At 63.1% G+C, this 25,278-nt stretch overlaps 1 protein-coding gene across 1 annotated transcript in view; it reads right to left on the reverse strand.

Moving 5' to 3' along the window:
• ZNF536 (zinc finger protein 536) overlaps positions 1–25,278 on the reverse strand; it is a 277,569-nt gene that overhangs the window by 220,756 nt on the left and 31,535 nt on the right. The window contains exon 2 of the mRNA XM_054570232.1: positions 4,566–4,679. The gene's annotated coding sequence lies outside the window, so the exon portion shown is untranslated. The remainder of the gene's footprint in view (positions 1–4,565; positions 4,680–25,278) is intronic.

Genomic DNA, 25,278 nt, shown 5'->3' on the forward strand with positions numbered 1-25,278 from the left:
GCCCCGCCCCACCCCGAGCACCGGACCGCAGCTCCCGTCAGCTGGCCACCTGCTGCCTGTCACGGCGCAGAGGACAGGGGCCCCCTTCGCAGGAAGGAGCGGCGTCCTGGGACCAGGGAGGGCCAGGCGACGGGGGGCCTAGGAGGCTGGCCCCTTCCCCCCTCAGCCCAGGCGGCCGTCGGCCTGCGAGGGGGCCGGGCCTGCCTCAAGCAGCCCGTGACCGGCACGGGGAGGCTGGGTCTGTCACCCCGACCTGGAGTCCAGGACACGGACCCCGCCATCGCCCCGTCCCAGATTAGATGTGGGCGGGGCCTGCAGCTCACGTGTTGGGGAGACTCAGGATGACGGGGAGCAGAGACCGGCCGCGGGGCCCCCTGGCCACCTCCCCCAGGGGTCACGGGGGGACCGCCACCTGCCCGCCCGTGAGGACCCCGGGGCAGATCCGGCGGGAAGTGGTGAAGGAACCCTGTGTCCCGCAGTCGGGGGCTTGTCTCCCGGCAGCCGGGCCCAGGCCCTGGCCTCCCCGGCGCGGGGGGCGCAGGGCGCAGACGCAGGCCAGCGACCGGCCACTGCGCATCCCCGCCGCGCCGCCGTCCTTCCGGGGCCCGGCCTGTGCCCTGCGCCGCGTGCAGAGTCACACGGGAGAGGTTGCAGCTCTGTCCAGTCCACGGACACACAGCGTTGGCAGAAAGTACGTTTAAAACTTAAATTAGTTGTCAATCTTGGGGATGGGGGAAAAAGAAACAGATTTTTTTTTTTTTACTACTCTTTTTTAAAAATCTACGACTACTTGGGAAAATTCCACCCCCGCCCCACGTGGCTGCCATGGGCGAGCTGTCCCCGCTGCCCTGCACACTTGCTGCCTGCAGGCCGAGTGGGTGTTCCGGACACTGCCCGGGAGGGGCGCAGACTGCCGGGGACCCACAGCACGGGCCGGCCAGAGCCTCTTTGGCGGCCCTATCCCCGCGGCAGGCTGGGGCCGGGGCCGAGGGCTCCCCGGGCCGGGCCGGCTTCAGCACCGGTCACTCTGTGCTAAGCCTGCCGGGTTTGTGGCCTGCGCGGACCCGCTGGAGCGCGTAAGGGGAAGGTGTCGGAACTCACAGCCAGGGCCCCGGCCTCCCTGTGTCCTGGGCGTGGCCCGGCCTCGGGCTCTGCCATCCCTACCTTCCAGCGAGTGTGGAGGGCGATGCGGACTTGGGGCGGAGTGGGTTTGCTTCGACCGCGGCGCTGCCCGTCACAATGACCACAAATAGCAGAGGGACTGTGTCGCAGTCCCTGACCCCCGGCTTTTGGCCAGTCGCCAGCACCCCCAGGCCAGGGCACGCCCCCCGCCAGGGGCCCATTCCAGCCGCTCACAGGATTCTGGCCTCTGGCGGCACCCTCACGCCTCGCAAGGTGGGTGCTCAGGACACACCGCCTGGAGAGAAGCGCATGATCAGAGGACAGCTCCTCACCGCGGTCCTCAAGGCCGCGGCCACCCCGGGCCCCTGGCTGCCCTGCCCCCGCGCACAGAGCTCCGGCACCCTGGCGGGCAGTGCGGGCCCCCCGCACAGGGCCCCTCGCGCTTGCTGCCCCTTTGGCCCTCTGCTGGCTGCCTCCTCCACGCCCCCAGACCCGTGCCTGCCCACGTGCCTTCCTGGGGGGCCACCCCGGCCACACACCCCTCTCCAGCACACACACGTCCTTCCCTGCACCCCCCGCCACCGCCCGCACCACCTTATCTATGGTTGTCTGTTTCCTGCGTCCGCGGTGGAAGCTCCATGAGGGCAGGGACCTGTCTGTCCCAAGCTGCTCCCTGGCCAGGGGCCCGGGCTCCAAACTCAGGACAAATCGTCCCTGAGCCGTGGCCTGACCATCCCCCAGCTGCGTGACCTGAGGGGCCACGAAGCTGCTCCGAGCACAGTCCCCTCCCCTGGAAGACAGAGCTGAAGGCAGCTTCCACTTGCTGGGAGCCAGGACGGGGCCCCGCGGTCGCCCCCAGGGCCCGGGGCCTGCCTGGCCCCTCCCCTGCTGCCTCCAGCTCACACGGCTCTGAGGCCACGTGCCCCTCGGGCACAGTGAGGGGCCCGGCCGTGACTCCCGCCACCGCGTCAGCGCTTCCGGGGACCTGGCGGGGGTCCAGGCGCCGCAGAGCCCCACACGAACACCAGGGCTTGTCGCCGCCTCGCACGGAAATCCCGACCGCGCCCTCCTCCGCGGTGCTCCCCGGACTCCCCTGGCGGAGATTAACTACGGTGCTCACGCAGCGTCTGCCCGGACCGGCGGGAGCCACAGCAGGATGGGCGCCCGGGGTCCAGATCCCCCCGCAGCCCAGAGACGGCAGGAGCTGCTCGGTGTCCATCAGGCGGGGAAGGGAAGGCCGGCTGGGCCCTGGGACCCGCCCCCCGGGGCCCCTGGGCATCGGGACCCAGCACGGGGTCCTCCCCAAGGACAAGGCTGAGGAGGGCGGACAGCCACGCCCAGCGGCCGTACTCTGGCCCTGGGGTCCTCTGGGGCCCACGCTGTGGCGGGGTGTGCAGTCAGGGCCCCACACGAGTGAGAGGGTCCACACCAGCGGACGTTTAGGCTCCACCACGGTGCTTCAGGTCGCCGACGGGTGGTCCCAAGCCGCACGTGCATGGCCTCTTCCGCCGGACTTTAAAAAGTCAAGTGTCCGCCTCAAAGCCTTGGGGGAACGTTGGCAGAGCGGCCGAGAGCAGGAGCCCCGAGGTCCAGGAATGCTCGGCGGCTCGGCACCGGCCGGGGGCCGGGACCCGGCACAGGGCTGGCAGGGCAGCGAGAGGCCAGGACGGACGTGCCCACGGGCGGTCCTCGTCTCTGACACCTGTCCCCTTCCTCGGTCTCCAGGGCACAAGAACTTGCTCTGGAACCTGCTGTCCCAACCCTACTTACAGTCCCCAGGACCCCAGACCACAGCAAGATCCGGGTTCTCCAAGCAGGAAGGCCTCCTCACCTCCTGTGGCCGACCCCAGGACGCGGCACCTTTGTTCCTTGTCTCCTACACAGCCATTCACTCTTCGCCGTGTGGGCCTCCTGGCGGGGAGCCCGGGGAGGCCTGTGCGTTCTGGCGTCGGGGCCCCGTGCACAGGACGCGGCCTCTGTCGCTCCCGCTCCCCCCTCGCTCGGCGTCCCCCCAAGTCAGACACATCCTTGTCTTCCTCTCCTGCCCAACATGGGCCGAGGGGACAGGGCGGCCCGCTGGCCAGGCCTCCTCTCCCCTCACGGGAGGCGCAGGGCCCGGCCTTCCAGGGCGAGCCAGCCGGCGCCCACGCCGCGCCCCAGACGCCTGCCTCACCCCGCGTCCTGCCTGCGGCTGGGGTGCCGGCGCCGGGCCAGGCCTCCCCGGGCCGCCCGTGAGCATCCACGCGGCAGAGCCCCCACCACTGACGTAGCAGCTAAATATTGTAAGACTCCTAACTCCCCCATCTGTGTTTTGCCTCCCAAGAGGGAAAATAGTCTTCGCAGACATTCCCGTATCTGCCAGGCAAATTCTAAACCTTACTGGCAACCACACGCTTGTTTTCCCAAGCAAACAGCTCCGGCACCAAAAAAGCGTTCTGCCTGCGATATGCCAGGGAGGGGTCTAGCCAACGCTCGTCCTGGGAGCCCCAGCCCGGAGCCCGTGGGCGGCTGCGGCCCCGAGAGCGAGGGCCCCACCACACCCCCGCGAGGAAGCCGCGTCGGCCTCTCGTTAACACGGGTCCGCCCACCACGCGGCGCGTGGAGAGCAGCCCCACGCTGTGACCGCGGCACTTTCGAACTCAAACAGGAGGGCTGCGGAAGGGAAACACCCAACCGTTTGGCTACAGACAGTTTCCCTGCCAGAGCCCACGCGGCAGCGGCGCCGCGGCGCCCAGGCCCTCCCGGCCGGGCGGACGCCCTCCCTGCCCTTTGCCCTGCCCGTCCCCGCGGGACCCTGCACCCGGGCCACGGCTTGTGAACCGAACCGCAGGGCCCCTGCGGGCGCCTCACTGATAGGGTCCTTTATCGGCTGGCCTTGATGTCTACCGGAGACTCGCAGCGGCCCGGATTTAAATGTTTCATTTTATTGGTAACTTCCCCTTTTCCACACTTCAGCAGTGCCAGGCGAGGAGGTGCGTAAGGTCTCACTATCAGGGAGAACCGTGGTGCAGAATAATTTATGACTCCAGCGTGGGCTCTCAGAAAAGCTATTTCAAATCTCCACTTTGATTTGGTTGTATCAAAACTACTCAAAATAACACCGGCACTTTCTTGGAACCAGAATATGTTAGCGGCACCTCGGGCCCTGGGAACTGAAGCCTCCTATTGATCCCAGCAGAAAACTTGAGAAAAATTAAGAAGGTCGCATTTTTCCAGGATTCCTTTGTTCCCTCCCCAGCACAGGGCACTGCCTGTGGGGCAGAGGTCCTGCCACGCCCTGGCCCAGGGCTCCCGGGAGGGGCGGAGCTGGGAGCTGGGAGGAAGCCCCCGCGGGAGCAGGAGGGAGGGCGCTGTCGGCGTGGAATTTGCGGTGGCTCAGTGTGACAGACCCGCACGCACGGAGGTGCGTCCGGGGCACCGAGCCCTGGCATCGGAAGACTTACCTTAGCAGGTTAACTGCATACTGTCCACAGGGGTGTCGGTCTGGTGAGAGGGGCCCAGAGAGGAAGCAGCTGGTCCAGGCACTGACAGATTGCCAGGCAGGCGCCCCGGGGTCCCTATCGCAAAAGAAAATAGAGAAGGAAACGATGTAAAGCGAAATGTAACAAATTCACGGAATCACAGCAATGCGCAGAGGTCAAGGAAATTCAACGGAAAAGGTTAAAGATGAAATCAAAGCCGGTGTGCGAGAGTGAAAGTCTATCCCCACGCAAGGCCATGGGTGATGCGCCGCAGACAAGAAGCTAAATACCGCCTAGCGCTGGGATCTTTCATTTTCATCAGATCAATAAAAGCTTATATTTATCAGGATTCCAAGCAGCTGCCACTTCTGACAACCTCCACTTTATTTTCTCCCTCCTTGCGCTGTACCGGGGCAAAAAGGAGAGGAGAAGCGGCTTTTAATGCTATTTACACCTGAAGACACAATTCCATTAAGAGGTCCTGTTTTGTTAAGAAGCGGGGATTGATATGATTATATTGGCAGGAGCGGGAAGCCTCTTTGTTCTTCCCACCATGTTCTCGCCTTTGCAACTCGGACCCAGCACGAAGATACCCGGACACTAAGTCCGGGTGTGAGCACTTTCCTTTCTTTGGCTTTTTCCTTTTTTTTGGTTCACACTTACCATTTGCAAAGGGAGAAGAGGCTCCGCGCTGAAACAGTTACCACTCTAATCATCTGTGCAACAATATTTGCTACCAGGCATTCTAAATAGATTATCACCAGTCCATCTGTGTCATTATTGATTTATAAAGCCGTAAGCGGCTTTCGAATGGAAGCGTCCCCACCGAAGGGCTCCTCGTATGCATCGGAGCCCTGCTCAAATATAGCAGCCGCCACTCAGGGTGCCGTTCTTAAGAATCGCCCCCGCCCGGGAAGGAGAAAATGATACATTGCTTATCATACACCGATCCAAACTGATATGCAAATCTTGTTTTTTAAATATATGACTTGAGTAAAAAGAGACGTCATTAACATATGAATGCCGCATGCAAATAGCGGTGACAGCAGATGTTGGCGCATGTAATTGACCTATATGTGAATTGCATCAGAACCCTTAACTCTATTAATTCACTACCCGGTGGCTCGATATCGTCCAGAAAGTACATTCTTGGAAACCATATCCCGGGAGCGAAGCCGACCGGGTCCGGAGGACCCTGAAACAAGGTCACAGTCACGAAGATTTTGCTGTCTCCTGCATTCCCCTGCTTACGGATGACATCATCACGGGGCCGTGTAAATCGATCACTTAATAGCATTTAGAAAATACTGCAGCGGGGAACAGGTTAGGAAAAATGGCCCAGTTTTATTCTTCTTCTTGGCAGAAATGTCATACCTCTTAAACGGAGGGCTCGTGCATGAGTGCACTGGGAAACACACAGATGCCATTTTATTCCCCGTCTTTATTTTTCCACTTCTTCTCAGAATGACATTAAATTGTATTAAATAGCCTTTTGTCCACAGGGCACGGACCACCCCGCATATGATAATGTATTAATGCCCCGCGTTCCAGCCACTGAGCCGCAACATTCGGAGACTTGGAGGATAAGTATGAAGCACCATTGTGTGTATAGCCTGCTAACAACAGTGACACATACTAATAGAAACATACCTAATAAATTACTGCTTTCAGGTCTAGCAAGCTGACATTTCTCTGCAAGGGACAATTTTATATTTGTGGCACAGAACAAAATTGCTTCATATGAAGCCACTGTGGATTAGCATAAAAATTAACACTTAAATTCCAGCTTATTTTCCACCCTCTCCTCCTGCCACAACAATCAATTCCTCTTATAAATCTGATTAGATTTTATGATGCTTATTATTCAGAGCATGTCTCAGCACGGCATTCACAGGCTTGAAGACTATTTGTTTAAATAGAAAAAAGAAGCAGATAAATCTATAGGTATTTTTTATTACCCCATTCCCCACCAGTTTCTTGCTCATATTGTAACATCAGTAATTGATTGCACACATTAATTAACATGTAAGGTAGAAATTCTGCATTATGCATGATTTATTTTCCTATCTGGAGAGGAGGTTCGTCTGCTGCCCTTGTGTTTCTAGGACATGAGGCTCGATCCCGGTCCAGGCATAAATGCCAATGCTCATTCCCCCTGAAAGTTATTAATGTCAGATATGAAATGAGATTTTTGATTTCACCTGCTTACTAATCCACAAAAGCTGTTTTGAGTGATGCAGGCTTAAACGCCGAAATTTGAAATGATATATTGCTATATCTGATAACATGCAAATATGTTCATTAGACGTAATTTAGCAGGAGAGAATAGCAACTCTTATAACAAGTCCAGGTCAAAAACGGTTGTTAATTAAACAGGTCGTGAAAAATGGCGTCCGGAGGGGACTGTCCGGCAGGCGCCGGGCCTCCGAGCGGCACGTGCGGCCGGCCGGGGCCGGCGCCTTCCGGACGGCGGAGGGGAGGCTGGCCCCCTGAGCGCGCCGCGCCTCCTAAAGCGAGGCTCGCGCAATGTCCTGCCCCCGCAGCGGGAGCCTCGGACTGGCCGCGCGCTCTTCGATTTTAACGGGAACGCACACGACTTCTCCATTTGGACATGACATTTCCCTTTCTGTCTTGGTGGCTTCGAGTGATTTATATGGTGGACTCCTTCACAGATAAACCAGAAGAGAAATTAATACCACGGCCGCCACCCTGCGGGCTGCCCTGCGCGTTCACGGCGGCGTCTGTTCGGTCACGTGAGGCGGCAACCACAGGGCGCCTGGGCGCGAGGGCGGACGCGGGGCCGGAGGGGAGCGCGCCTGGCGTCTCCCCGGCCCGTGGCCCTGCTCAAGCGCGCGCTCCGGTCCCCTCCCGGACGGGGGCGCAGCGAGAACTGTTGGGATTGGCCGTGAGCTGACATGCCCTGTGGGCGGCGCCCTGGCGCGCAGGTAGGCAGGCCGCCCGAGTGGGGTTCCCTGCGGGGAGGTGACCCAGAGCACACAGGAGGGCGGGAGGAGCGTCCGGTGGCCTCCAGGCCGCCTCCACGGAGCGGCCAAGGCCGGACGTCGGAGCCGGCAGCTGCGGGAGGGAGACCACGTGACCAGGCTCTGCCGTGGGACGGGCCGTGCAGCCAGGCCCTCACACGCAGCCTTGCAGCCCGACGGGCACAGAGGTGCGCGCGGGGTCCGCCCAAGCGGGAAGGCGAGCGCCAGGCCAGCCGCCGTCTGAACAAACCTCAGGAGGGCCGGGCGGTAGCCCTCCAGCCTCGTCCCTGACCCCGGCGCAGCGCTCGACGCAAGGGAGCTTCTAGTCCACGCGCGGGGGGTGGAGCAGGCCTTCCCCAGCGCCCGCGTCTGAGCGGCAGGTGCCGCGCCTCGCCCGGGACAGGGTGGCCTGGCTTCTGTGTCGCACGCACAGAGCCTCGGCGCTGAGGCCCGCCCCACGGCGCGGCCCGCCCGTCTCTCACGTGATCGGCGACCGCGATCATACACAGAAAATGGGGGCGCTCTTCAGCGGGGGAAGGGAAGGGAGCGCCAGTTCTGAGTGACCCTTGGCGGTTTTTTATCCTCCTCACGCCGGTCCCTGCATCTCCTGCCCACACCGCGGCTGCCCCTCCCGCGTCAGGGTGACACACGGTCCCCGCTTCCCACCCTGTCACCTGCAGCCCGGGCCCCTGCCCTTGATGTCTGCTGCTTCCCGTGGGAGCAACCCAAGAACGAATCGGGACCTCGAGACTCCCTGAGGAGGCCTGGGGCCCCACGCGTGCTCAGGCAATGGGGAGCACCAGGCCCACGGCGACGCTGGGGTCCCCCCGTCACAGCAGGCGGATCTGGCCTGAGCTGTCACAGGCCGATACCCGTCCCTCAGGGACCCTGGCCCTGTCTGTCCACTGTCATGTGTCCCCACCGGCGACGACGCGGGAGCCGACCAGGGTTGCGGTCAAGCTCCTTCGCCTTTCTCCTGAGGCTTTAATGAATGTCAGAGTGTTTTGTTGTGAACGAGTGAAATAAACAAACCAGCAGGCGCACAGTGAACGCAGAGATGAGTAACTGGGCGCACGAAGGCAGGCGCGAACGGGTGGGTGAAGGGAGAGTGCGGGTTGAACCAGTTAAAAAGGCAACGCGTCCACGGACGAACGGGCAGCTGCAGAGCTCCCGGGTGAACGAACCAGCGCCTGGGCACGCGTGGCAGGACACCGCCGGCCCTTCTCAGGGGCGAGGGCACACCGGTCTACAGCGTGCCCACCTGCGGGCTGGCGGCAGGGACACCAGAAGAAACGGCGAGTAAGGTCTCGGTTGTTCTCCAACGTCCGGTCGCCCGCGCTCGGCTTCCTTCCACGTCTCAGAGGACACGGACCCCCAGGGATCCCTGCGGTGCGGCCGGCAGGGTTCTGCCCAAACACTCGCCGCCGCAGGAGCAGGTGGACGGGCGCTGCCGCCTCCGGCCGGAGCCTCCGACAGGACGGGAGGACCCCGACACCCGGCTCTGCCGCGGCCCCGCGCCCGCTGGACGCCGGCAGACCCGCCCTGGGAGGCGGGGGTCCCCGCCGGTGGTGGCACGGGTCCGAGGCCAGAGCCCAGGAGGCTCCGGCGCTGACACTGCAAAGTTCCATCCTCACCAGGAGGCCCACCGTCTCTTCTCTTTCAGAACAGAGGTCCCGTGTCTCACGGCGCTGAGCTCGGGGGCTGGGGCCCAGTCCCCAGTCAACCGGCAGCCGCGACTAGCAGCCACCGCCGCCCGATACCTCTGGCTCCAGGTCCTCTGCCCGTGGACAGCTTCCTCCCAGGTGGACGTCCATCTCTACCGAGTGGACATCCCGCTCTACCGGGTGCGTGGCGGCCAGGCTGCCTGAGAGCGGGGACTGGGCACAGGGACCCTCACAACCCCCTGCAAGCGTGGGTTTTATTTCCTCTGCCAGGCTCCACCGCCAACCCGTCCCCAGAGAGGCATCTTCTGTTTACAAAGACCGTCCAGACTGGACCTTCGGGGTTCCTTTTCTCTGGAATTTGGTTTCCCGGCTCCAGAACCAGGAACGGAATGGAGATCCACGGGTTTGCAGCGTTTTCCAGCAGCCCCTCCCGAAGGGCGAGGGCCCTGTTTCCACAGCCAGAGCTGCAGAGGGGAGCCCCGGCGCCCGCTTCTCTCGGCTCCCGAAGGATCTCCTCGCAACCCCCCGGGGCCCACAGAAGCCAGTCCGAGAACCCGTGGATTGTGGCCAAGAGGGACGCATCCTAGATGCCTGGCAGGCTGCGCGGCAGTGTGCCAACCCCAGGGCGCCCACCGCCGCCCGGTCAGCCCGCAGGCCGCCGGAACCGGCCCGACGCCGTCCCACACGGGCTGTCCTCCAGCCCCGGGAGTGCCTGCTCTCTGGCCCCACCTCTGCCCGCGGTTCCAGGCTGCAGGCCGGTCCCCGGGACGGGGGCAGGCCGAGGCCCAGGCACGACCCCCAGGAAAGACCACGGCTGCCCGCGCCTCGGGCCGCCTCGGGCCCCGGTCAGGAAGACCGAGAGCTCAGGCTCTCCTGGGAACACACTGCCAGAGACACCGCTACAGAGCATCTCCCGGGAGGAGGGCGAGGGTGCATCTGAACGGTCTCCACTTCCCGTTTCCCCCCCCCCCGGATGAGGCCAAGGACCCTGCGGCCCAAATGTTCGTCCCGTGCGTGGAGGGCACCCGCACCTTATTGCCGTACCTGCTTACCCGGGTGCCATTAGCTGGTTATGATTTTTCTTAAAATGGGCTCACGGATTTCCTGAAATCAATGGGGTTCAAATAGAAATCTTATATAACAAAGACTTCAATAAAAAACAATATTTATTCTCCCGTCTAAGTGGGGAAAATCGATACCTAACTGTATCAGAGAGGAGGCTCAGCCATGTTGAATCTGAAGGCACGTCCGAGCGCGGAGGGGAGACGGTGTGGAACAGGCTTTGGGGGCGTGGTCTGGGCGGAGCCCTCGCCCCGCGTCTGAGTGTGGACCCGAGCCCCAAACCGCCTGTCTGAACCCCAGTCTCCTCATCAGTAAAATGGGGAGGACAGTAGTACCTACCCCATAAAGTTGTCGCAAAAATCAATTAAATTGAGTGCATTAATTAATGATTAATTAATTGAGCTCATTAATTAATGATTAATTAGTTGGATGAGATAGCACGCCTCGCACATAGCTGTTGCTGCTGTTTCTATATGAAAAGATAACCCAGCAGGAGGAGCAATCAAGAGCAGCCATCTCACACGCGTCCCTCACAGGATGGGGCCGCAACGAGACTTGCAGAGTGACCTGGGGCCAAGGTCACGAGCGAAGGCTCAGCAGCCTGGCCCTGGCCCTGGCCCAGCTCCGCCCCTCTCACTGTCTTTCCCCCGAGCCTGTTCCATCTACCCCAGGGGCTGAATCCGAGGTCTCCAAGTGACCGCCCGGCCACAGGGAGCTCGGGCCCTGAGGCCACGCCAAGCCCGCGCTGGCGAGCGCGTGGCCCGGGGAGGGGCTCGCTCAGCACGCAGCTCCCAGGGCGGGAGGGGCAGCGTGGGCACAGAGGAGGGCTGCGAGGCGGCGCGCCAGGTCCCCTGCCTGGCGCCTGGGACGGGCATGACCGTGCCCCAGCACCCACTCTCAGCCCGGCCCTGGCTCCCGTCCTCCTGCCCCTCAGCCTGTGCTCGGACCCCCCATCACCTCCACGCGTTACCTGGAAAGGAGCAGAAACGGTGTCCGCGCATGTGCTGCGCCTGCGGGGTGACCGGCGCCCTGGCTCCCAGCGTCCCGCCCGGCGCCCGGCGGGCGAGACCCTCTCGGGGCGGCGGTGCGCCGCCTTCCTCGGGTGGAGCGGCAGGGCCTCTCCCAGCACAGGCGTGTCTCCCCACGCCGCCACCGCTGGGCCCACCCCCGGCGCCGACCTGCACCGCGGGCTCCACAGGGAAGGAGCTCCCCTCGGGGTCAGACGGAAACGCTGGCCCTTCTCCGTTGCGGGAGCATCGAGTATTAATCCCGCTGCCCAAAGGCCCGGGGTCACCTGGGACCGGTCAGCAGGCCTCTGTGCGCGCCGCTGCCCCCACCCCGTCTCCAGAGGGGCACCGCCTCTGGGAAGGCTCCCAGGGCGGGGGCTGGGGGCACCCTAGGCCCAGCCCCTGGTCCGGGGGGCGGGGGACCGAGGAGCTCAGTGGCCTCGGGACCCAGAGCGGGGTAGGTCTCATGGGGAATGCCCCCGCCCCGGGGATCACTAGGTGTGGCTTCGGGACAAACACCCCCCTCCCAGCGCCCCCCCACACAGAGCGGCTCATTTTGGGGCTGTAAACACACACTCTCTAAAATAGGCGATGTTGAGTCTCGGGTATACCATGAGGGGACGAGGGCGCAGCGTGTTTACAAAGTGCTGGATCCCGGACTCACACGCGCTTTTTCCAGAAACATTCATGGGAAAGGCACTTGCTCCGGAGTGGGCACTGGTCTCGCTCCCCGGTGAGCTGGGGCGATGCTGCCATGGAAGGGCTTCCCCGGGGGCCGGGGGATGGCACGTGGTCTCATCCCAGCGGACACGGGCGAGCGACCTCCCCAAAACCCACATCAGCTATTCAGGTGTTTACTCTGCCACACTCTTTATTAAAACCAACAGACTAGGAGCACAACAAAACACAATTTTTCTCATTTCTTTCTATTGTGCTGCTTGGCAACTTTATTGCACATTAGTTCAAAATAAGCTGCCAATAAAGTTGGGTAAAATTAAACTCGAGCTGGAGTTTTCTCCTCAATAATTTTCGTCAGCCTGTTTTTATTTTCATAAGGATCTGAAATGCCGCATTATCGGAGGTGCCGAATTGCACGGTCTCCCTCGCTACAAGTTAACTCCTGACTTGGTGAATTCCAAGCCCAGTTCTTTTAAAACGGGCCTGGCTTGCCGTCGGCTCCACACGGAGGAGGCCTTTGTAGCAGGACGTCTCTTCCTGTACAAAAGGCACAAGGCAAAGCCAGAATCGTCTCTCCTGTAATTAGGCTGGGAAAACGATGTGATTTCTAATTTAGCAGAACCTCGGAGTACCGCATAATCCACAACCTAAGTCAACATTTGTTGGAATGGATGATTTCAGGGAAGAGTGTGTGTGTGTGTGTGTGTGTGTGTGTGTGAGCGCGTGCGCGTGTGTGTGTTTTAAGATAGCATTCGTGAATAGGCCAAAATGATTCAATTTAAGATAGCAAAAAAATAAACATCTTGGAGTAAAAATAATACGCTCTAGTAATTTGATTATAGTGAAAATCAAACACTGTGTGTTGTAAGCAAACAATAGGAATTTTTACGCAACTAAACATTTTTCTGGCTATCTACCTATGAGGTATACATCGAAAATGATAAATTTAATCCCATCACCAGTAGATCAATTGCAGGTAGAAGAGATAAAACCTGAATAAATCACCGTATCGCTGTATTGGAAGCAAACAGAGGGGAGAAGGGCGTCCGAACTTAAACTGGAGTCTGTCTGCAGGCGTTGGGAGGACAGCTCGCTGTGGAGAAGCTCGCTGTGCACACAAAGGCATCCGATCCAAATATGCTAATGATTTTTATTGGTCAAATCTTGAAAGTGAGGTTTATTTTTATGGGTGTGCATTAATTGACCCCGCATGTCCTATCTTCCAGGCCATCTTGCCAGGACTTTCATTTAAACATGTTTATTGTGAAATGTTTGCGTTCTCCACATTTGCGGCCCACACACAGCTTATTTCGTACTTGCCTTCCGAGCACTTAGAAAAGTTAAAAGGAGTTATTGTTTTTGATTAATGCCATTTTGGGGCAGTTAAAAAAAAAAAAGAGTTCCAACTCCTTGCTCTGCATAAATTCTTTGACATTAAAAAAAAAATATATGCCTGCCCAGCAAGGGGCGGGGGCGCGGGCGGGCTGGAGGTGGGCCGCCGCGGCCGAAGCTCAGTCCTGGCGGCTCGGCGATGGCGGGCCCGCAGCTGCCGCTCACCCGGGGGCGTCGCGGGCCGGGGTGCCGTGCAGATGGGAGTCCGAAGGCCTTGCCTGTCATCTTTTGATTAAGAAAAGGAAATGATTTCACTGAGAAGATATTCCCTCTTGTGTTGTTTTGTTTTAACTGAGTTTGTACTTTCCACCGAACTGGACATATTTATTGAGACTCATAAGTTATTTCGCGATTACCAACATCACTGAATCTCAACAAACTATTTTTTTCTTGCCAATTATCTAAATATCATAACTATAAAATAGCTTAAGACATCCTCCATACTGTAAACATCTTTGCTACAAAGCTTCGAGTGTAAACAGTGCAAGGCATCAGAATGGTTTTAAGCGATGTTATAAAAACTGCTCTTAAAAACTAAACAAAAACGCAAAGCTCCCATCTGCTTTACGATTTTTCCACCGCACCGCCGCTGCTGAGTGCCAGCGTGCTGAACCGTGGCCTGCTAAAGAGAGGGCCGGGTCACAGCCTGCAAAAACAAAGGCCGCGTCTCCAGTGCTGGGATTTTTCCCGGCGTCTTCCTGACATGGGCCGCGGGCGAAGGGAGGCCGCGGGGCCGGCGGGGACCGGGACGCCCAGGCCTGCTGAGGAGGGGCCCTTCCGAGGCCTACGGGGAGGGAGCGCGTCGCCGTGCGGTCGCCGGGGGCCTCTGGCGACTGTGCATCTTCGGCCTCGACGTGCCCTTCCTTCCTCACAGTGCTGTCTCCAGGGCCTTGTCTGTGCCGGTTGAAACAGGCAGCACACGGCGTTCGAAGGAAGGCGCTCGGCCCAGCTCTGTGCACACGGGCAGGTCTGAGGCCACGGCCATTGGGAAACCGCGTTTCCCTCTGCTCGGAGCCCAGGCCGGGGGGTGGGGGGCCTGAGCAGGTGGAGAGACCCTCAGACACGCAGGAAAACCACCCTCCACCTGGAAGTTTGGTCCAGACGCAGCGGCACCGCGGGGAGGAGCAGAGCCTCTGCCATCACCCATTAGGGACGGCCTGTGGCTCCGGGTGTGGCCTCGGGGCCGCCCCGAAGCCTGTGTTCTGGCCCCCGGAGGCACTGCTGAGGAATCACAGCCAACGTGACCTCGGGCATGGGCTTCCCGGGCCCTGCTCCCCAAGAGGTGGGGCCGCAGGGGCTCGGGCTGCTCAGGGTCGGGGGGCATGGCAGGTCGGCCCCTGGCCAGGTCTGAGCAGGTCCCCACGTGCCCCCCGCCCCCCGGAGAGCAGACACCCCGGGGCTGGCGTGGAGCAGCGTGGCGGCCCGCCTTCCCCGGGCGACCTCCTCGCGTAGGGTCATCCGGCTGGCCGCTGTGGGGACCCGGGGCGGGGCCACGCACCAGTGTCCAGGGGAGGCAGAGAGCGCTGAGGGCAGCAGAAGCAGCGCCAGTGGCCCGCCCCCGCCTCCCCAACAACCTCCACTGCACCCCAGGCTGCGCCCCCCCGACCGCTGACAGCCGGGGGGAGAGGCCTCACAAGGCCCCTCCGGGGAGGACAACCCTCACCTCAGGGTGCAGGTGTCCACCTGTACAAGTGGCCTCAGGGGTCAGAGCGGGCGGCCCGCTGTGGGCCAGGGACCGGTAGAACCCCTGGGAAAGCCGGCCTGGGGTGTGGGAGGCCCTGGGCCGCGCGCCCTGAGCGGGAGCGGGCAGCCGGGAGGATGCCGTCTCGCCCGTCCGCGGACGTGTGCACGCTGCCCGGCGCGTCTCCGTCTGCGCCACGCTCGCCACGCGGGCGGCCCAAGGAGAGGGTTCGGATGGGGCTTCGAGGGCCGCGCCCCGGCCCCAGGCCCCACGGCAAGGCCAGCGTCCCCAAAGAGCCCCAGCCCGTGGGCCGCGCCAGCTCTTGGAGGCTGGCACGATGCGGAGCACATTCCAAATTTAAATCTGGGGCGCTCGCCCCTCTTTTTGCTGCTCCAGAGCATGGGGGAGGCGTCTGCCTGGAAGCAGCTGTCACCCACAGAGGAGGCGGCAGCGCGCGTGCGTCTCCCGCGGGCGCGGCGTCAGAGCCTCGCGCCAGCCAGGGTTACTTAGCTACAGAGCTTCGCGGCCGGCGGAGGAGGGGCGAGCCCGGGACAGAGCCACGGGGCGCCCTGCTCCCTCCGCCGTGGCCCTGGGTCCCCGCGTCCCCTGGGAAACAAACAGGGGCTCTCCGAGGTCAGCCGGGGTGCCCCCGGTCACACACACAGGCCCGCGGAGGCCCTCACAGCTGCCCTGAGCCACGCAGCCAGGACTGCCCTCCTACGGACGGGGGACACTGAGGCACGGGAGCTCTGGTCACGTGATCACACCGGGACCCGCTTCTCTTGGCCACCAGGCCGCACATCCCCCTCGCCACCATCAAGAGAGCCCTCGTCACTTACGCAGCTCTTCTGGGGCGCCCAGCCAGGCACGGTGCGCTTTAAATTTCATGTGTCATTGCACTGAATTTCTATTATTCCCCTCATTCCCACAGACAGACAGCAGAAAACAGGCTCAGCGAGGCCGGCAGGTCCTGGGGGTCACCCGGGGAGCAGAGCAGAGCCAGCGAGTCCTCGCCCCCGGCCGGGGACCAGCTCGCTCCAGGAACAGACTGCCGGCCGCCACCTCTGCCTGTGCCGGCACGGGCAGCGGGCTTTCGGAAGAGGAGGGGGGCCGGCCCTGGTGTGTCGTGCCCGTCCCGGCCCTGGAAGCTGACCAGGGTCCACGGTGGCTGCTGCCCAAGTGCTCCTCTCACGGAGGCTGACCCCAGGTATACCGAGGGTGCGTGCTGGGCCCGGCGAGGGGAGGGGGCCGGCCGGAGTCCACGGTTCATTCGTGCAGGCGGCGGCAGAGTTCCTACAAACAGGGACCATATTTAGGAGAAGTCCAGAGACTCGGCCACTCGGCTCAGGCGCCCAACTCAGCAGGCCAAGCGTCCTGGCGGGGGTGCCCTGTGCCAGCCCTGGCCGGCCTGGCTCCTCAGCGCTGCGGGCCGGGGCGCGTGGGTCTCACCTCCGGGGGCCCCCGTTCCAACGCGAGGAAAGGGGGCCAACTCAAAAAGCAGAGGAAGGCTAGGGAGGAGCGTCCCCCCGCCGCCGCGGAGGGAGGCGGGACGCCAGGGGCGGGACAAACACGGCCGCGTCAGCCTGCACTTCCCTCGAACTCCTCCCTGATGAAGTTTGGGGCGAGCTATTCTGAAAACAGCCCGCACAGCATAACCACACGCCGCCATCGGCTGCTGTCGTCCAATGCAATTTCATTCATAATTAAATATGAAAAAGTCGCCACCTTAAAATAACATCGAAGGTCACAGCTGGGCTCTCCAGAGGGGACCCTGGATTCCGGCCTCTGCCAGCCTCTCCGAGTTGGCCCCCGGCGGGTCCCAGCACACAAGCCCACCCCTGCCTCCCCCGCAACCTGCGCGCCCTCGCCCCTGCCCACCCCAGCAGGGCCCCAGGACCCGCGGGCAGCCCATACCCGGGCCGCCGACGCGTTGCTGGCATCGCACCTGCGGGCACCCGAGCTGCCCCTGCCTTCGCTCACTCGTCGCTCGTTCACTCCGCAAACGCTTGCCAAGCGCCTTCTGGGTGGCACACAGATGCCCCCGGAGAGCACCTCCTCGGGGCAGCCCCCTGTCAGCGGGCCCTGCCCTACAATCTGCTTGGGGCTAAACCGGTGCCGGACACAGAGCTCGGGACGTGCCGACGGCCCACGGGTCCAGCGGGGTCTCCTCCTCCCTCGTCCAACCTGCCCGCGGCGCTCTTCCCAAATCTGCATGGGGAGAGGCCGGCCTGGCGGGGACAGTCAGCGCGGGGCGGGGGAGCCACGGGGGCAGCGGCTGGACAGGGCCGGTGACAGCGTGCATGCTCGCCCTCGGCCCCGGCGGCCAGGGAAGAGGCAGGAACGTTTAAAGGCACCGCCTGGGGGCCGCTCCAGCCAGGAGGAATCTGTCCGGGCCGGGGGCAGGCAGGCAGTGACACAGGAAGTGGCACTGCTCACGGCCTCTCAACAGGGGACTCCCAGGGAGGGGGTGGCCAGGAGGCGGCCGGGTGCTGGGAAGGGGGCCAGGGCCGGTGCCGCGCGGTGACCGACACTCCGGCAGGAATGCAGCTCCGGGCGAGGCTGGGCCAGGCTGCCGAGAGGCGGGGAGGGGCCGGGCCTCCAGAAGCCCGCAGACCTCGGGGAGCAGAGGGGCCGCATCGCCGGCCCGGCCGGACCAGGCGCTGGCGGAGGGGACGGTGTCGCAGCAGCCCCCACTCCGGGCGTAACACACTGCCGAGCGCCCGACGCGCACCGATATTTTACTTGGCTCCCGGACGGCCCCCGAGACAGCGGCGAGGAAACCAAGGCTCCAACAGGTCCCGGACGTGGCCAAAGTCGCACAGCTGATTCCGGGACCCACAGCCGCGTCCTGCGGCCCTTCCTCCCCACCCACCTGTGCTAAACCCGCCCCCTGGCCACGTCTGCCACCATGCTCAGGGGCCCTGTCCCCACCTGGGAAGAGGCGACGCTTGCCTGCCACATGGGACCTGAACTGCATCCCACCCGAGGACGCTGGATTCTGGGGCTGGCACGTGCGTTCCTGTCACCACTCCCCGTCCCTCCCCAAGGACCGTCCGGCCTCGGGTCCCACTGGGACGCCATGATCGATGCCGAAGCCGCCAGAATTAGGAATCCCCTCGTAACGGCAAGAGGGTGCTCCGGAACCCCAAGCGCTCCCTTCCCATTGGCCAGGAGCCTCTTACCCAGCTGCCCCCAGGCTCCGGCCTGGCCGTCTCAGAGGCTCGGCCACCTGCCGTGGCCGCCAGGCACACCCAGACCCGCAGCCTGAGCCTTCCCACCTCCACCTGCCGGGGCTCTGGGCGCTGCTGTGTCGGGGGTAAATTTAACCGTCCTCGTTAAGGATTCACAGCACAGCAAAGAAGTGGTGGGTTGTTGTTTTTTTTTTAAATCATCTTTGCAGAAAAGGAATATCAGCAAAAATAATCACTCTTTCAGGCTCCACAATGAGGCCCTAATGAGGACAGCAGCCATCAGTTAAATAAACATGTCACTCGGGTGACAAGGGTGTGACACACAGACACGGAGCACTGGCTGGCAGGACGCCTGTGGCCAGTCCCGGGGGCCCCGGCGGGCGGGCTCTTCCTGGGGCGCCGCCACAGGTCCCCTTCAGAGGCCGGGCGGAGGGTGCCGGCAAGGTCCGGTCAGGTCGGGGGAAGCTCCTGAAGGGACAAGTGTCAGAGGCAGACAGGGACGCCGCCCTGGAGGGCCGGGCGGCCTGCAGCCTTTGGGAAAGATGCAGGAAGCTCCGGACCAGAGAAGAAGATGAGGACAAGGGGCCACGCTGGCGTCGGGGGCCCCACCTGGACGCACGTGTCCCCCGCTCACCTCACCGGCAGAGCCACCCTGGTGGTGGGACCCCTGGGCACCCCAGACCTCCCTCTGGAGGCCACCGACCTCTAGAGATGACAGCGGCCTTCTCTCCAGCCAGAGGGGAGCCCCCTGGGCCGCGGACGCTTCCGTACCCACCGGGTCCTCCCTGCATCTCGGGCACCAACCGTGCCGGCCTCTGGCATTCACGTGGAGCAGGATGTGCATGGTCCTGTCCCTCCTGGGGCAGAAAGCTACAGACGGGGAGAGGCGACGGTAGGATAATCATAGGCTGCGATCCCGTGTTACAGGGAATAAACCGGCGAGAGACAGGGAGGGCCGGACACGTGAGCAGGGCCTTTCTGAGGAGGGACGCCTGGCCCGGGCCTGAAGGACGAGGGACGTCCCAGTCGGGCACTCCCAGGTCTAGGCGTGGCTGGGGCCGGAGGCCAAGGCCGAGTGGAAGCAGAGTAGCCAGAGGCGAGAAGGGCAAGGAAGTGGAGTGCAGCCTGTTCGGCCGCGTGACCTTGACACTCTTGGTCAACCAGTCCGTCTGGGAGACCTACAGAGACTCAAGGGGAGAGGGAGCGTGTGCCCCGGGGCGCCGACCTCGGAGCGCAGGGACACGCGGAGCTTCTGGCACCAGCCGTCCTCCGCCCTCGACAGAGAGAGCCAACCGGAAACAGGCAGGGGGTAACAGGGACGGAGAATCATCGGACAAGAGCCAGTACTTGTCCTAAATCAAACCATCCTCGCGCGCTGTCGTCAGCGAGCTGGTGCTGATGCCCCTGGCCCGCCACAGACACGCAGGAGACAGGACCTCTAGCTCCGGGCCTGAAGCGCGGTCGGACACGGAGCAGGGGCTCACCTTTGGGGACCCAGCGCTCCCGCCAGCGCCTCGCTGCCCCTCAGGCCGGGGCTGGGCACGCAGCCCACGGCTCCCACCCGTGCCGACCCCACACGGCCCAGGCTCCAGGGGCGGCGTCTCCAGGGCGGGCAGGTCTGCACAGCCCCCAGGCCACTGCGCACACGCGGCCTCAGAGCCCAGGTGAGGTGTGAGCGCCTCCCGGAAACAGGGGCCCGAGGCCCACGCGGCCGTGTCACCTCTCCAGACCCCTGTGGTGGTGAAGCGAGACACTGAACCAGACCCGGCTCCCAGCGCCAAAGTCAAGGGTCCTTTGAGCCCCCCGGCTTCTGGGCCCGCCCCGAAGACGGCAAGACCCCGTTCCGGCACCGTGGGGGTGGGGCCGCCGCCGGGTGCGCCGTGCCTTCCGACACAATGTATGTGACATTATCCCACGTCAGACAAGATGCATGGGACTTCTCCCACTTCCTCTTCCACGCTCTCACCAAAATAAGCCGCTCTGAGCTCCAAACCTTATGAGGTTTAAATCCACAGACTGCAGGGGAATAAAAAAGGGTCTTCTTATACTAAAAAGGCAAAAATATCTTGCCTTGTACACATCTACCGTTCAAATCAGATACGATGTGTTCAGAGGCTCTGTCGAAATGGTAAAATTTAAGTTTCTTTTAAAATTCACGCACCCAATAGAGAACGTTAAATGCGGAAACTTTGATGATCAATAAACTCCATTTACTCTTTAAAAATAACTAAAATACCCCAGCTTGTACCCACAAAACGCCGGTGCAAGACCCTGGACCCCTCAAGAGCGTGTTTCCACCCAGCTCTGTTCAAGCTGCTCCTCCCCAAACCGACGTGAACAGAACTCTGTTGGTCGCAAACGCACACACGATCGGACTGAGTGCAGTCGGTGTTAACAGGTGGGCGTTACGATAAAGTAAGGGCGCAACACATCGCTCAGCATTTACCCGTCTCGGAGAACTCGGCGTCGGCGCTGGCGGCGCTGGAGCGGTCACAGCCACGGAGCCGAAGGGGCTTCGCTGGGCGCCCAGGGGACACCAGCCCGAGAGAAGGACGTTCCAACACAGCATCTCATGTACGCCGTGCGGTTATAAAACATCCACAGAAACACAGTACTTTGCACGATTTCAGCCCGTTCTGCTCCATCAGTATTTTTCAAAAATCAAGTAGCACAGTTCAGTAACACCCGCACCAATTTTGATTTTTCCTCGGAAGTGTCGCAGAAAGTGTCCCCCCCGAAGCGCAGGCAGCTCTGCCCAGGAGCTAGTCATCCTGCTGAGGCAGCCCCTCGCCGTTTCTAAAAAGTGCGGGTTCTACTGGAACTGTGGGCATGACCCTCAGGCCCATCGAGGCGCTGAGCAGTCACGCGTGCCGCGGTGGGCACAGCAGGGGACGCCCTGAGAGCGCCTGTCGGCACCCCCGGCCCTCCTGAGCACGGCTCCACCAGCGCGCTGCGGGGTCCTGAGTGCGGTGTTCTCTTCGACGCTGCGGGGTCCTGCGTGCGGTGTTCTCTTCGACGCTGCGGGGTCCTGCGTGCGGTGTTCTCTTCGACGCTGCGGGGTCCTGCGTGCGGTGTTCTCTTCGACGCTGCGGGGTCCTGCGTGCGGTGTTCTCTTCGACGCTGCGGGGTCCTGCGTGCGGTGTTCTCTTCGACGCTGCGGGGTCCTGCGTGCGGTGTTCTCTTCGACGCCGCGGACCCACCTCCTTTCCAGCTGACTCACTGTGGCCGCCGGCCCCACCCCACGGAGCGGAACCCGGCTGACCCTCCTGCCTTAGCGTTTCTGTCCGTGAACGCGCGCACGTTTGGTGGAACGGGCTTGAAATAGATCCCTCCCCACCTCCAGTCCCCGCCCCCACCTCCAAAATTCCAGCGAAGCATATTTTTACTCTGAAGGGCCAAGCTGGCCTGGGATTATGCGTGTTTTCGGCGTGAGGGATATGTTTTCAGCAAGCAGGACCACATTCCTAGGAAGCGCAAGTCTTCCCCAGAGCTGACGGCCCGTCCCCTTGGACTTTGCTGAATGAGGCTCTGTTCTGTGGTCCTGTGCTCCGCAGCCTCCACGCTCCGCTCGGGGTGGCCGAGGACAGGTGCGTGTCTGCAAGAGGCCCCGTCCACCCGCCACGCACCGCGCCTCTCCAGGAGAGGCCACCTGCCTGCAGACGCCGACTCGGGAGAGCGCCCGAAGACCCAACACGGGCCCTCGCGTCAACGCCTCCCCTCGACGGCCCTAGCGGTCCTTTCTCACTCTGACCGCGTCCAGTGTGGGGGCGGGGGCGCGGGATCAGAAGAACGCGATTATTCCTGAGAACCCTCCGTGGCCTATCATTTTTAAAGGCCACCAAACGAGATCCGAAGCACGCCCGACGCCTGGCCATGCTGGCTCCCAGAGCGGCCAGGAAACCCAAAAGGAGACCCTCCCTCCACACCTCTGGCCACGCAGGGGCCTTCCCGTCAGCATGCGCGGGACCCAGCCGGGGTCTCCGTCCTGTGGGGCAGAAGCAGCTGATGGACCTTCATCTTACCCTCACACGGGGCACGAAGAACGGCCGGCTTCACGGACTGGGTCCGCGGAACTGGGCCCTGAGCTGAGGCTGCGTGGACGGCCAGGCAAAGCCTCGCAGTGTCCCGGGTGGCCCGCGACGAGGGGCGGAGCGGCCAGCACACGCAGTGCAGACCCGGCGCCGGGCTCCCCAGACAGATCACACAGAGACAGCGCCCACCGTGCCAGGCCCACCCCATGCCTCGCTGCGCTTCGCCCACACGACCCCGCCACGCAGGTCCCACGCCACCCGCACGGAGTGAGGAGGGGCGGGCACACAGAAGGTGGCCGGCGCGCGCCAGCCATGGGGGCTCAAGGGGCTGGGCCGTCCTGTGCGTCCATGTCGCTGGGCACAAGACGCCCGGCTGGCTGTGACTCTACCCTCTGCGCCGGGGGAGGGCGCCAGGCGGTATAAGGCACCTGGCCCTGCCCTCTCAGGTCATGAGGGTCCCTAATTCCGCCCTTCAGAGACGAGGCCAGAGGCTGGGAGGCGCCAGTGTGCCGAGAAGCCCGGAAAGCAAGCCCGCCTCACGGCGGCGGGGCACGCGGACGCGGACCCAGAGGCACCTCAGCCCCCGAGAGCCGCCCCCGCCGAAGGGGGCCGGCACCCCGCGCAGGTGTGGCTTCCCGGCAGAGCCTGCGCGCGCTGGGGGTGGTTAGGGCACACAGAGGCCACGTGACTCTTGTCGCTGATCTTTTCACGTGCGGAGCCGGGCTCATGTGTCTCCAATTCAAAATTCCAAATGGAAGACTTGTGTGGATATAATTATAAGTGAAAATCAAACGCAGGCCTGGAAAACACCCCGCTTTCCTCAAAGTTAAGTGCGCGCGGGGCAGAGCCTGGACCCCCGCGGGGCCGGAGGGCTGGGCTGCCCTGGTCTCGGGCCAGGCCGGGGCCAGGCCGGGCCCAGGCCGCACAGTGGACGGCCCGCCCGAGTCCGGGGGCCACCGAGAGCCCGTGCTCCAGCCCAGGCTCACAGCCAGGGCACACGCGCCCCTCCTGCCTGAACCCCAACAGCGCCCCGCCCCTGAACAAAAAGCGGGCAATGAGCGGGAGACTCAACAGCAGAAGGAAAGAAAGGTTTTTTAAAAAAAAGTTTCCCAGTTGATAAAAAGGTCCGTCTTCCCAGGGCTCTGGGAGCAGCAGAACCCCCGCCCGGGCGCGCCAGCGACGGTGGTCCCCATCTGCCACCCGGCCGCCGCCACCCGCCCGGAGAGCACCTCTCACCCGTGCCTGTCTGCTCAGATGGCTGTCGGCGACCAAATCTGAGAGGATTCCCTAGAAGAGGCCAAAGGGACGTGCCAGCCGGTCTTGACGAGGTGTGTGCGGTGACCGCCGAGGTCGCCCGCAGTCCCCGAGCGCCGCCTCGCCTGCCGCCACCCCAGCTCTGCCCCAGCCCCAGCCTCCGCGCCCCACTGCGCCCCAGCTCCACAGCGGGACCTCGGCGCCCCGTCCCTCCCAGGGGGGTCGGCCCCCCACCGACCCCTCCTCACTGAGCCTCTTTAAAAAGGCCACTGTCCCCAGCACTGCCCGCTTGCTGGTGTGTAGCAAGTCACCGCCTGACCCCAGCACTATTCAATCTTTTTCAAGCTTTAATCTTCAGGGGATTTTGGCTGTAAACAAGGGACACTGCACATGTAAAAAACAAGCATACACGCATGACTTTGTGTGTGACCCCGCGTTCCGTTTCTCTCTGCGATTGAGCAAAGGGACGCCGGTACCCGGCAGGCGGCCCGCAGGCGCGGGAGGGGCCCCAGGCGCACCGTGGAGTCACAGCCGACAGCGGCCAGCCCCTCAGTCCCGGGTCCGGGATGTGCCGCCCGAGGCGCGGTGGGGCCGCACGGCCACGCAGCCAATGGGCGGGCCGGCCGGGCCCCGCAGCCACGCAGCCAATGGGCGGGCCGGCCGGGGCCCACACTGCTCCCACGTGACAGGTGGGCGGGGCCTTTAACGGGGCCGGGTTCCTGGGCCCCAGGTCCGCCCAGGCCAAGGACCACAGAACCGGCCTCCACAAGCCGTGTCAGGCCGGGGCTTCGGGGACGCCGAGTCCACTCGCCCCGCCACCGCCGGGGAGCTCTGTGGCAGGAGCGCGGGGCGGGGACAGTGACACTTCGAAGGGGGTGGGCGTCCAGCCTGAGGGGTCCCGCGGTCAGCGAGGACAGGCCCCATCCACAGCCTCGCCCTCCCGCGTGCTTCCTGGAGCCGCCGACACTGAGCGGTCACGTGGGCGTCCCCACTCCCACGCTGTCCACGAAGGGACAGCTGGATGAGCCCCACGCACAGCTGGCAGCTCGGTGTGGCAGCCAGGCCCCTGCTGCCTCCCTTCCCAGATGCCCACACCCCGGTGGCGTGTCCAGGCTGAGTGAGAGTCGCCCTCACGGCGGGCGGGGGCTGACGTCAGAGCCACACGCAGGGCACCTCCAAGTAGAGCCGTCTTCTGTCCAGGAGCAGCCTGAAGCCGGAGCCCCAGAGGGCAAAGAAGGGAGCGGGGCACCTGTTCACTCTGTCACCAGATGTCCCCACTGCCGCGTCCCCTGCTGTCCCCCGGGGACCAGGGAGACACGGACCCTGGCACCAGAAGTAATGCGGCTGGCAGGTTCCCCCGGCCAGGGAGCTGGTGGGGCTGAATCAGAACAACGTGGCCGTGGGCAGATGGGCTTCCCTCCCTGGGCGCCTTCCCCACGCCCGAGAAACCGCCCACGGGGTCACCAGGGACGTCCGCGCACGGCTGGCCGCGCGGGGCGAGTCAGCTCCGGCTCCTCGGGAAGGGCTGGCGGGGGCCCGCGTCTGTGGGCGAGACACCAGGACCCCGGGGCTCTGACCTGGCTGAAGGAGGGGGGATGGCTGTCCTTACTGCCAGTGACACCCTTGCTCCCATCTCCCACTAGGACACAAGGACAGGCACCGCGAGGCTCGCCAGCGCGCGCCGCCGTTCAGATGCTCAGGACACGGGGGAGGGAGGGAGGGGTGAGGGGACAGATGGGTGGGGGGATGGAGGG

The sequence above is a fragment of the Pteronotus mesoamericanus genome, unplaced genomic scaffold (assembly GCF_021234165.1).
Source record: "Pteronotus mesoamericanus isolate MK-2021 breed Mesoamerican mustached bat unplaced genomic scaffold, CSHL_Meso_final contig_202, whole genome shotgun sequence".
Lineage (NCBI taxonomy): Eukaryota > Metazoa > Chordata > Mammalia > Chiroptera > Mormoopidae > Pteronotus > Pteronotus mesoamericanus.